Raw genomic sequence first — 13,381 nt, 5'->3', positions numbered from 1 at the left:
TACATCAATGGGAACATAGAAAGTCGAGTGCTTCAAGTTTGTAGGTGTCCAATCACCAACAGCCTGTCCTGGTCCCCCCATGCCGACACTATAGTTAAGAAAGCCCACCAACGACTCTACTTTCTCAGAAGACTAAGGAAATTTGGCATGTCAGCTACGACTCTCACCAACTTCTACAGATGCACCATAGAAAGCATTCTTCCTGGTTGTATAACAGCTTGGTATGGATCCGTTCTGACCAAGACCGCAGGAAACTACAAAAGGTCGTGAATGTAGCCCAGTCCATCACGCAAACCAGCCTCCCATCCATTGACTCTATCTACAATTCCCGCTGCCTCAGAAAGGCAGCCAGCATAATTAAGGACCCCACGCACCCCGGACATACTCTCTTCCACTTTCTTCCGTCAAAAAAAGATACCAAAAGTTTGAGGTCACGTACCAACCGACTCAAGAACAGCTTCTTCCATCAGACTGCCATCAGACTTTTCAATGGACCTACCTCTTCATTTTTCATTTCATTATTAAGTTGATCTTTTCTCAACACCTTGCTATAACTGTAACCTTATATTCTGCAGTCTCCCCTTCCTTCCCTATGTACAGTATGCATTGTTTATACAGCATGCAAGAAACAATACTAATACATGTGACAATAATAAATCAAATCAAAGTTATAGTGTCAGAAACCCAGCTGTCAATTTGTTCACAGCATGCTCCCACAAGCAACATTGTGATAATGACCATATAATCTTTTCTGTGACATTAATTGAGGAATAAACATTAATCAGGACCTCAGGGATAACTCCCCTGATCTTCCTCCAGATAGTATTGTGGGATATTTGATATTTACCAAAAAGGAGAGGTGGGGGTCTTGGTTTAACATCTCATCCAAACATGGCACCTTCAACAGTGCAGCACTGGAGTACCACCTTTGATTTTTGCGCTCAAGACTTAAGAGTGGGCTGATTGTTCTTACCAATTAATTGGAAACTGATGATAACCTTTGCAATTGCTGTACATCTCTGCTGAACAACCTCATGCAATGTATCTTGGACTTCTTTCTGTTCTGTCACTACAGAAATTGGTTACATCAAAAATTGTATAACAGAAGTTGTATTGGAAACATACCTTATTGCTCTTCAAAAAGATCTTCTACATTAGCTATATTCCAAGTTATCCTTTTCAAAGTTCAGGTGTTTCCAGTAAGAACTTTGTAAATGTGGTATGCTCAAATTAAGAGGGGGGAACTGAGGCAAAATAGGCACAAAGCCTGACCCTCATCAACAATAGTTAACACTGCTCTTGTCTTGTCACATCATTAAATAACATTAAGAAAAGGAGCAATAGATGACCATATGGCCTGCTCCAACATTCAATGTGATAATGACTGATCATTGGCCTCAACTCCACTGTCACCCATAGCCCAATTCCCCATAGTCACCGATTTCCAATGAGGTCAAAAATCTGTTTATCCCAGCCTTAAATATATTCAGAGCCTCCACAACCCTCGGAAGCAGAGAATCCCAACGATTCACAACCCTTTGAGTGAAGCAATTTCTCCTCATCTCAGACCCAAATGATTGGCCCCTGACCCTGAAACTATCCCCCCCATGCTCTGCTTCACCGGCCGGTGGGAAACAGCTTCTCAGTAACTGCCCTATCAAGCCCCTTCGTAATCTTGAATGTTTCAATGGGGTCGCCTCTCATTCTTCCAAACTCTAGAAAATAGACCCAATTTTCACAACCTCTCACATAGGTCAACCCTCCCATCTCACATTCTCCCTGTTCTTTGTTCTTTAAGGAAGTGCTGAGGGTTTTGGCCAAGGTTGGTATCATGACTTGGCGAGCCGAAGGGCCTGTTCCTGTGCTGTATTATTCTTTGTTCTTTGTTATCGCAGGGCTAAGCTAGTGAGCCTTCACTGTACTGTCTCCAATGCAAGTATATTTTTCCTTAAAGGAGATCAAAAGAGCACACAATCTTCCAGATATGATTGTACCAAAGCCCCATACAACTGTAGCAAGATTGCTATATTCTTATAATAAAGACCAATATGTAAATTGCCATCACAACCTCTTGTGTACCTGCTGCTGCAGAGGAACAGGAGTCATCCATTCAGCCCCTTGAAACTGTTCCACAACTCCCATTTACCCGATTTAGTTCTATTCCCTTCAATATCTCTGCCCAATGAAAGTTCCACTGTCCCAGCATATGCCACCTATTAAGAGGACAGAATTCTAGATGCCTACAACCCTCAGAACTTCCCAATTTCCATTTTGAATGGTTTAGCTCTAATTTTAGGATCGTGTCCCCCGGTTCTGGATTCCAAAAACCAAAAGGAACTAGTTTCCCTGGACCAATCCTTTTAACATTATAAACACCACAATCAGCTCACCACGCAATCTTTTCATGAAGCATTGCACAGTTTTAGTTTGTAGCTCCACCAATCATTGACTTAATCATGTTGCACAACAGGTATAGCGGATCCTTTAAATACCAGGACGCATGCATTACTGTCATCAAATTTAAAAATTAAAATCTGCAATTATCAAAAAGGTTTCATTCCTCCCCCTTGGCAAAAAAATTCTTGAACAATCAACTTGGTTTAAAAACACAAAACAAAACCTGAAAAAAAAACATTCAACTCTTAACACAAAAGTATTTGTCAAATGAAAATAATGGAGAAGATAAACGCTTTTAAAATGCCGTACCCAAATCTCTAATCCGTAACAATAAACAAATCCATCTAAATGACTTGACAGACCTTAGAAATACAGCTTTCATATTGGGGCCGGTGTTGATGAGGATGTTCAATGTGGCAAGGGAAAGAGGGGTGCTGCCCCCGACGATGTCACAGGCCACGATTTTGCTGATTCTGAAGCGGGGCAAGAACCCGCGGCTGTGTGGGTCTTACAGGCCGATATCCCTGTTGAATGTGGATGCCAAATTGCTGGCCAAGCTTTTGTCCTCCAGGATTGACGATTGTGTTCCAGATGTTATTGGGGAGGACCAGGCGGGGTTTGTTAAGGGTAGGCAGTTGGTGGCCGATGTAAGAAGGTTGTTAAACATGATCATGATGCTCCCGGAAGGTAGGCAGGTGGAGGTAGTGATCACAATGGATGCAGAAAAGGCTTTTGATCGGCTAGAATGGGATTATCTGTGGGAGGTACTGGGACGGTTCGGATTTTGGGGGGGGGCTTTATTGACTGGGTCAGGTTGCTGTATCAGGCTCCTGTGGCAAGCGTACGGACGAATAGGACAACATCGGGCTATTTTAGACTGCACCGGGGAACGGGGTAGGGATGCCCCCTTTCACCACTGTTGTTCGCGCTAGCTATGGAGCCGTTAGCAATTGCTCGGAGAGCCTCAAGAGGCTGGAACAAATCATGAGGATTCTAGGGGAATTTGGCAGGTTTTCGGGGTATAAGCTAAATATGGAGGAAAAGTGAGATGTTTGCGGTCCAGGCGAGGGGACAGGAGAGGCGATTGGGGGAGCTGCCGTTTAGATTAGTAGGAGGAAGCTTTAGGTACCTAGGCATTCAAGTGGCGTGGGAATGGGACCGGCTGCATAAATTAAATCTGGCCCAACTAGTAGACCAAATGAAGGACGATTTTCGGAGATGGGACGCGTTTACGTTGTCACTGGCTGGGAGGGTGCAGACGGTGAAGATGACGGTCCTCCCGAGATTCCGGTTTGTATTTCAGTGTCTCCCCATCTTTATTCCGCGGTCCGTTTTTAAATGGATCAACAAAGTGATCACTGGCTTCGTTTGGGCGGGCAAGACCCCATGAGTAAGGAAGGTAATGCTGGAGCGGAGTCGGGGAGAGGGCGGGCTGGCACTGCCAAATTTTAGTAACTATTACTGGACGGCGAATATAGCCATGATCAGGAAGTGGGTGGTGGGGGAGGGGTCGGCATGGGAGCTTATGGAGGCGGCTTCATGCAAGGGCACCAGACTGGGGGCGTTGGTAACTGCACCTCTGCCATTCCCGCCGGCACGGTACTCCACCAGCCCCGTGGTGGTGGTAGCCCAGAGAGTCTGGGGGCAATGGTGGAGACATGTGGGAGCAGAGGGAGCATCGGTCTGGTCCTCAATCTGTAATAATCACCGGTTTGCCCCGGGAAGTATGGATGGGGGGTTCCGGATATGGTGGAGAGCAGGGATTGAGAGAATGGGGGACATGTTTATAGAGGGGAGCCTTCCGAGTATGAGGGCGCTGGAGGAGAAGTTTGGGTTGGCGAGGGGAAATGAATTCAGGTATCTGCAGGTGCGGGACTTCCTATGTAAACAGTTGTCAGCCTTCCCACTCCTACCGCTAAGGGGGATTCAGGACAGGGTAGTTTCCAGAGGGTGGGTAGGAGAAGGGAGTGTCTCTGACATTTTCAAGGAACTTATGGGGTCAGAGGAGACACAGACAAAGGAGCTGAAGCGCAAGTGGGAGGAGGAGCTGGGAGGAGAGATAGAGGATAGTCTATGGGCAGACGCGTTGAGTAGAGTCAATGCATCCGCAACATGTGCCAGGCTCGGCCTGATACAATTCAAGATTGTTCATCGGGCTCACATGACAGTGGCCCGGATGAGCAGATTCTTTGGTGTGGTAGACAGGTGTGCAAAATGTGCGGGAGGACTAGCAAATCATGTCCACATGTTCTGGACATGGCCGAAGCTTAGGGGATTTTGGCAGGGGTTTGCAGATGTCATGTCCACGGTGTTAAAAACAAGGGTGGCGATTTTCGGGGTGTCGGAAGGACCGGAATCCAGGAGGAGAAAGAGGCAGACGTTCTAGCCTTTGCTTCCCTGGTAGCCCAGAGACGGATGCTATTAGCTTGGAGGGTTTCAAAGCCTCCGAAGTCGGAGACCTGGCTATCGGACATGGCTAGCTTTCCCTGTTTGGAGACAATCAAGTTCGCCTCGAGAGGGTCACTGTTAGGGTTCTCCCGGAGGTGGCAACCATTCGTCGACTTCTTCGCCGAAAATTAATCGTCGGGGGGGGGGGGGGGGGGGGGGGGGGGGGGTGGAAAAAAAAAAAAGAAATACAGCTTTCACCAAATTTTTACCCATTATAATCTATCCATGAGCCTGATCAATAAAAAATGCCTTGGAATGACTTACAGTCCCTGGAGGGAGATATTTACAGTCCCTGGAAGGAGATATTTAACTGTAAACTGAGAGTCCTTCAGGGGGACACCGTTTCCCAAACATTGGCAAGATTAAAAAAGAGTATAGTTGGATAGGGTCCATACTGCCCAGTTTATTTCAAAGTAGAGGGTAGCTGCCCTTTAGAAGACAAAAGCATGGTTTTAAATTAAAAATCTGGGTTTAGTGCTGCTGATCCTCCTTTTTGCTTTGATTGATCATTATACCTCCTATCAGACAGTAAACGGAAGGAGGGTAGGGTTTCAATCAGACTAGTTACACCAACTGGTTTTGAATTATGCGGCACTGCAGAATGGATTTAAATTAATAATGAGGTTGGACCACTTAAATCTGTAACTGATAACGAATCCAAGTAAATTCATACTGCATAAAGCCTGCACTATACTTCTAGAAAGCAATACTTACAAGCAACAAATTCCAGTTTCAATGGCTTTAAAAATCTTGTCCTTTAGGTCATGGAATATTGATTTTTTTTTTTAAGTGGAGTCCAGTTCAACCCTAATGCACTAAGCTATATATACCTCCTGACATAAAGAGCCTTGAGCTCCAAACAACTAAAACCTTGGTCAAAATTGCTCTTTCTTTACACTTTATCGACTTTCAACCCTTTTAAAACAAACAGCAAATCCAGATACAAACAAAAAAAAAATCATTTTGTTACAACAAATATAAAAGGCAAACCAGTTGACTTCCATTTATTTAACAATGTATCTGGTTGTGGATCACAATTTATGCATCTCAGCTAAAAAGGATTTGCATTTTCTTTTTTTTTTTTAAATTTAGAGTACCCAATTCATTTTTTCCCAATTGCGGGGCAATTTAGCGTGGCCATTCCGCCTACCCTGCACATCTTTGGGTTGTGGGGGAAAAACCCACGCAAACACAGGGAGAATGTGCAAACTCCACACGGACAGTGACCCAGAGCCAGGGTCGAACCTGGGACCTCGGCGCCGTGAGGCAGCTATGCTAACCACTGTGCCACCGTGCTGCCCCTAGGATTTGCATTTTCAACCACGTTTTCTTTTTGCTTATTCACTGTTTTGTGTTAAATGTTATCACAGCCGCCTCAGTTCAGGAATTGAGGTAATTTGTATTTTCAGAAGCCATTCTATATAATGGTAAGCAGCGTATGTGAAGCAATCGGACTGAAGGGGGGCTGGGGGTTTGGGGTTATTCCTGTTAGTTTGTTAAAACAAAGAAATGACAAAACTTTTTTTATTATATTTGGGTGTTTTCCTTTGTGTGAGATTTTTGTAATATTTGGAATAAAAATATATATTTTAAAAATAACCTTGTCCCTTTTTTTCAAAAACATCTCTGGTGATGTCACTTCTACTGGGTCTTCTCCATGTAAAACAACCTGTGGTGCATGTCCAGATTTTTGACTTTCAAATGCTACTTTACTGCCAGAAAATTTAGAACCATCATAAAATCCAATAATCGGGTGTTAGCGGTCAGTGTCATTTTCTGAGGGAATGATTTAATAATAATAATAATCATCTTTATTGGTGTCACAAGTAGGCTTACATTAACACTGCAATTAAGTTGCTGTGAAAATCCCCTAGTCGCCATAGTCCGGTTACACGGAGGGAGAATTCAGAATGTCCAATTCACCCAACAATCACGTCTTTCGACTCCTGTGGGTGGAAACCGGAGGAAACCCACGCAGACACGGGGAGAACGTGCAGACTCCACACACAAAACGACTCAAGCCGGGAATTGAACCTGGGACCCTGGAGCTGTGAAGCAACAGTGCTAACCACTGTGCTACCGCGTTGCTCATTTGAGATGGTAAGTATATTAGCTTACATAATTGTTTTAGCAAACAAAAACTTGCATTTATTTAGCATCTCCAACTTAATAAAATGTCCCAAGATGTCACAGAGGGACTTTACAAAAACAATTTTTTTTTTTAAATTTAGAGTACCCAATTATTTATTTATTTACCAATTAAAGCACAATTTAGCATGGCCAATCCACCTAATCTGCACATCTTTGGATTGTGGGGGTGAAACCCACGCAGACATGGTGAAAACTCCACACGGACAGTGATCCAGGGACAAAAACAAAATTTAACACTGAACCACATATGGAAATATTTGGACAGGTGATTAAAAACCTGATCAAAAAAGGTAGATTTTAAGGAGCACATTAGAGGAGGAAAGCAAGGTTTAAGGAAGAAATTCCAGAACTTGGGGATTGGGCAGCTAAAGATTCAGCCACTAGTGGTAGAGGGGTTAAAGTCAGGGATACTCAAGGAGCCTGAATTGAAGCAGAGCAAGAGAACTTGGAGGGTTGAGGAGGTTATACAGATGGAGAGGGGCAAGGCCATGGGAGGGATTAGAATTTTAAAATCAACATTTTGCAAAATACTAAGTCAAAACTGACTTCTATCTGCCTACCTGCATGTAGCTTATTTTGTTAAATGAATTATTTTCAATCAGAAGGATTGGCTAACAAAAATTCAAAACAGACCACGCATCCACAAATGCTCTTCAACTAGATTCCGGTCTGTGAAAGCAAAACGCTCAAACGTCTTCATAGTTAACAGAAACTCTTCCAAGTTTAAATAATTCAGTGCCTCAAAGTACTGACAAAGCTACCTGGGAACATCCAAGGAAAATCAATAACAAAACGGTGCAAAATTACCAGGAAACAAGATGCTCAAAACAGCCAAGATATCCACTAAAATCGAAAAACCACTACACTTTTCACTGAGCAGACAAACAACTAAATGGACAAATCCAACATAATTTTCAAATTTGTAAAAAAAGTGAAGCTCTAAGCCAACCATGGAACAAAAGATAACATTTTTTAATCTGTACCTAGTACCACTTAGTGACCAGGTTAAAGTGAAAAATTATTCCAAATACTTAAAAATTACAAAAACATGCCATTTTAAAACATAGAACACGAAATTTTAAATGTGACAGAATATACAGAAGCTATTGATAATCCAAAAATATGATTTTTAAGATTAATTACCAGCCATTACATTCCACCCTCAACAGAGAAATCTGGTTTCAAAGACATTAACTATTTTGTATATGTATATATCTCTCACACATATAGAGCTCTATTAAGTTTACGCATTACACTATAGAATACAGAAATTCCATGAAAGGTACACAAGTTCTCCAATAGCACATTTAACAAACCATGCTGTGTAACTTTTAATAGAGGCTAGAATTAAACGTTAAGAATAGATGGACAAAGGCGGCACAGTGATGCAATGGTTAGCACTGCTGCCTCACGGCGCCAAGGACCCGGGTTCAATCCCGGCCTCAGGTTACTGTCCGTGTAGTTTGCACACTTTCCACGTGCCTGCGTGGATCTCACCCCCACAACCCAAAGATGTGCAGGATAGGTGGATTGGCCATATCTTTTTATTAAAACAGTAAAAGATATAAGGAAAACAGTAAAAGACAAGGCCAAACGGTACAAACACTAATTTTGTGCCACATAAATTGCCCCTTAATAATTAGAATATAAAAAAATAAGAACAGATGGGCAACCTTTGCATTGATATAAACTTTCATAACCTGTGCATTGATACGGAGACAACCAACATGGTGCATTAGACTCTGACTTCGGAATTCTTAAAAGAATTTGTGATCACTTCATTGATGTAATAGTGCAATCTAAATGCAAAATGTTGCATTAAAATCTCGCTGGTGCCTTGTGATTACCCAGTGAATAACTAATACAGACAAAACAGGAGCGCCAAGTTAGTGACCACAACTAGCACGGTTATGGGAACATTGTAATTAAATTCAGCGGCGCCTAGATTTTGGAATGTGGGAAGAAGAATCAATCAGACAACCTCAATCCCTATCATTCTCCAGCAGCCTTGCTGGAAATCCTCATGTGTTGATGGGATCAGATTTGGCAATGCAGCAATATTCCCCCAGTCAAATAGCCTGACACCTGCCGTCATCATCACACAAGTAATGGCCACTTGGCAATGAACGCCCTAAGTTGGGGCTATAAAGGGAAATAGAGTCAGTGAGAGGTGAGACACTTGCCAGACAAGAGTACCAATGAAATGTTACAAGAAGCTCCCAGATTTTGGACCAGTGTTTCTGGCAAGAATAGGCTTGAGTATTGCAGTGTTAAGAATTGTTGAAGAAAACAGAGCTTTCGCAATGCAGCTCCAACAATAACAGTGTTTACATTTCACATTATAGGAGAAAGAGGCGCTAAGAGTTTGACAGATCAAGGACTATGGATGGGACAAAAGATGTGATAGCTGCCAGACACATTTGAAGAAACACCAAAGAACTGAACTAAACAGGTTTATTACCCTACTGAAGGGATTGCAAATTTGGCCAATGCACTTAAAGGGAGATTTCAGTCTGGAAATACTGGGGGAGCGTGACCTGAAGAAAGCTGATGAATGTAGCACATCAACAAAACAATGGCTCGGGTCAGATTATGAATCAAGCAGTTTGCTGATGTGAAGAAGCAAAACAACAGATTCTGGAAAGCATATTAATGATAAATGTACCCAAGTCATTAGCTGCAACACACAGGAAAAGCAACAGGAATAGAAATGAGCTGTAGTTGTCATGAATATAACTGGAGGATGATTATATAAGCTGTTTAGAAGCACACAGCAGCTGCATGAGCTTCTATGTTCCAGAGCAGAGTTCTAGAAGTGCACAGCATTAATAACCCAATAATTGTTTTACTGTTTTAAGGGGCAGCACGGTAGCATTGTGGATAGCACAATTGCTTCACAGCTCCAGGGTCCCAGGTTCGATTCCGGCTTGGGTCACTGTCTGTGCGGAGTCTGCACATCCTCCCTGTGTGTGCATGGGTTTCCTCCGGGTGCTCCGGTTTCCTCCCACAGTCCAAAGATGTGCAGGTTAGGTGGATTGGCCATGATAAATTACCCTTAGTGTCCAAAATTGCCCTTAGTGTTGGGTGGGATTACTGGGTTATGGGGATAGGGTGGAGGTGTTGACCTTGGGTAGGGTGCTCTTTCCAAGAGCTGGTGCAGACTCGATGGGCCGAATGGCCTCCTTCTGCACTGTAAAATCCATGATAACCCGATTGCTACTATGCTAAAGGTTGGACTGGTTTCATGGATTACACCTGGGCTTAAAATGTGAGAAATAATTTGGAAATTAAAAGTAGCTTCATAACTAGAAGCTGGAAACAGTGAAGAAAAAGAGCAGTAGTTCAGAATATTCTTCCATACAGGGAAGAACAACCAGAGCCCAAAAGACAGATACAGTATCAGAATTAAAACTTTCCTTTGCGAGGAATAGATGATTTCAGGAACCTTAGGATAGTTAAAGGCCTGGGGTTGTAGTGTGTTGGACTGCAGTGGTCATGTTTTGGTAAAGGCCTGGGAGCTTCTAGGAAACAGGAATGTGGTTTGACTGGGGAAGCCCAGGGAAGTTGCTTTGCAGCCTGCAGAATTCATTTGTGTTGCAGCTTTGGGGGATGAGGTTATCGCTGGGTGGAGTCCAGGAATGCAGAGAGGCAGGGAGTTTTGGAAAGCTTTGAGAGAGAGGTGAATTCTGATCTGTCTGAAACGGAGACCACAATTCTCTCTCAGTAGGGTAGTTAAAAAAAAAAAGAGTAATAATCTGAAAAGCAGAGCAGTCTTGTCTGGGGACAAGCAGAAAGCTGAAACACGCCGAGTGAAGCAGCTTTTAGAAGGTATTCAGCCAGAGTCTGAAGGGGCTCTAACAGGAGCCAAGTCTGTTTTATAAAGCAAGTATTATTCTGGGCCATGCAAATTTTAAGATGGATTGAGAGCACCATGTTTCTTTTCTTGTTGTTTAATGGGAAATTGAGTAGTAGTATTAAGGAGTAATCGTAAGCTGTTCTTTTCGGGTGTGAAGTTAAAAGTTTAATATTGCACTCAAGAGTAAAGTTTTGTTTTTAGAAATACCAATGTCCTATTTCTTCATGCAATCACTCCTGGATCAAATCATTCTTTCCTCACAGTCTAACAAATAAACAAAAGTATTGGGGTTTCAGTCAAGTATCCTAGCCATTGTTGGGGTCAGGTCTGGAATCGTAATACCTCCAGTTCTAAATGATCTGAATTCAGGGCAAAACGGAATGTCAAATTGTTTGTTGTTTAGGTTAAAAATGCCACAATGCTGGCTAGATCAGCAGAGGCAACACTGATGCTGACTACTGAAATGATCAAGAGGACAAGTTAAGCATTGACAGCAATTGATTCTAAATCGTTTGAAATCAAGAGAACAAATATAGGTGGGGCATTAATGAGGTGAGGAGGCAGTAGATGGAAAAAATCATCACCACGCATCAAAGTCAGACGATGCAAAGAATAGCTACATCAGAACACAACATTGAAAAGTACCCAACAGAAGGTGTGAGAAGGAAATAACTACTGGCCACAGACTTGATCCAAGCAAAACATCTTTTGGCATTTTAAAATCAACATTAAAACATATATTAATTCTTCATTTCAGCAAATATCTATACAGGTATAGAGGCAAATGTGCCATACATCAGGGGAATGTGATGAGGTAATTAGGATATTAACGGGATCGTGCACCTCGCCCCCTCAACGGGACTGTGCCCCTCACCGGGACCGTGCCCCTCACCCCCTCACCGGGACCGTGCCCCTCACCCCCTCACCGGGACCGTGCCCCTCACCCCCTCAACGGGACCGTGCCCCTCACCCCCTCAACGGGACCGTGCCCCTCACCCCCTCAACGGGACCGTGCCCCTCACCCCCTCAACGGGACCGTGCCCCTCACCCCCTCAACGGGACCGTGCCCCTCACCCCCTCAACGGGACCGTGCCCCTCACCCCCTCAACGGGACCGTGCCCCTCACCCCCTCAACGGGACCGTGCCTGTCACTCCCTCAACGGGACCGTGCCTGTCACTCCCTCAACGGGACCGTGCCCCTCACTCCCTCAACAGGACCGTGCCCCTCGCTCCCTCAACAGGACCGTGCCCCTCACCCCGACCATGCCCATCACTCCCTCAACCTGACCGTGCCCACCACTCGCTCAACGTGACCATGCCCCTCACCGTGACCGTGCCCCTCACTCCCTCAACGTGACCATGCCCCTCACCGTGACCGTGCCCACCACACCCTCAACGTGACCGTGCCCCTCACTGTGACCGTGCCCCTCACCCCCTCAACATGACCATGCCCCCAACACCCTCAATGTGACCGTGCCCCTCCTGCAGTTATTTTGACACTAAAGGTATTTAAATGCCGGATTGGGCCACGAGCACTCAGTAGACAGGGGCTGGTTTAGCACAGTAGGCTAAATCGCTGGCTTTTAAAGCAGGCCAGCAGCACGGTTCGATTCCCGTACCAGCCTCCCCGAACAGGCGCCGGAATGTGGCGACTAGGGGCTTTTCACAGTAACTAATAAGCGATTTTCATTTCATTTCTCTCTCCCCCTTCCCTCCATCCCGCTGCAGTAATCGCAGCTCCGCCGGCGCACACAGCGCCTGTTTCAGGCCGCTCCGGCTGGCAATGGGCCCGACCGTCACCCCCGGGGGCACGGGGCGCTCCCGCCGCTTCCACTTTCCCCGGTGACCGGCATGGGCCGGGGGAGGCCTTCAGTCCCCCGCCCGCCTCTCCCTGCCTCCCTCCCGGCCAGCTCGGTACGGCAACCCGAGGCTTATCCACCGGCTGTAGGCCGCGGCATCGCCCACAGGGGGAGGCGGACCGATGGATAAAGCTTGTCCCGGCCGCGGTGCCCCCCTCCCCGGTGAGAAAGCCGCTCCTCCCGGCCCGCCGCCATTTACCGCCATACGTGGCTCCCAGTCCGTCAGCCGCTTCCTCCCCCCAGCAGCAGCGCTGTAACCCGGGCCCCGGACAGGCGGGTTCGTCAGCTTTATAATAACTGGGGCATTCGAACAGACTGTTCAATATTCTGTCAGCGTTATTCTGCCAATAAAACAATCTTTGTTTTCACCTGTGGAGAACCCCGGCTCCCTGACAAGGACGGAGGCTGCGGCTGCGCACTGACTGACAGGTAGAAGGGCGGGGCCTGAGTGAGGGCGGGGCCATAATGGGCGGGGCCAGTGAGAGGGCGTGGCCAGAATGGGAGATCGGGGCCTGAGTGAGAGGGCGGGGCCAGGATGAGAGGGCGGGGCCAGAATCGGAGGGCGGGGCCAGAGTGAGGGGGCGGGGCCAGAGTGAGGGGACAGGGCCAGAGTGGGCGGGCGAGGCCAGAGTGAGGGGGCGGGGCCAGAGTGAGGGGGCAGGGCCAGAGT

General features: G+C 45.7%; 1 protein-coding gene across 4 annotated transcripts in view; it reads right to left on the bottom strand.

Moving 5' to 3' along the window:
* golga3 (golgin A3) overlaps positions 1 to 13,151 on the bottom strand; it is a 106,724-nt gene extending 93,573 nt beyond the window's left edge. For 3 of the 4 annotated variants that reach the window (XM_072469317.1, XM_072469494.1, XM_072469574.1), the window contains exon 1: positions 13,081 to 13,151. The gene's annotated coding sequence lies outside the window, so the exon portion shown is untranslated. Of the gene's footprint in view, positions 1 to 12,910; positions 13,026 to 13,080 lie in introns of those variants that run through there. The other variant, XM_072469407.1, reaches the window with a different exon arrangement.
* Positions 13,152 to 13,381: the final 230 nt, after the last annotated feature.

This window comes from Scyliorhinus torazame, chromosome 1 (assembly GCF_047496885.1).
Source record: "Scyliorhinus torazame isolate Kashiwa2021f chromosome 1, sScyTor2.1, whole genome shotgun sequence".
Classification (NCBI taxonomy): domain Eukaryota; kingdom Metazoa; phylum Chordata; class Chondrichthyes; order Carcharhiniformes; family Scyliorhinidae; genus Scyliorhinus; species Scyliorhinus torazame.
The sequence above is the reverse complement of the archived record's forward strand: the minus strand, read 5'-3'. Positions and strand labels throughout refer to the sequence as shown.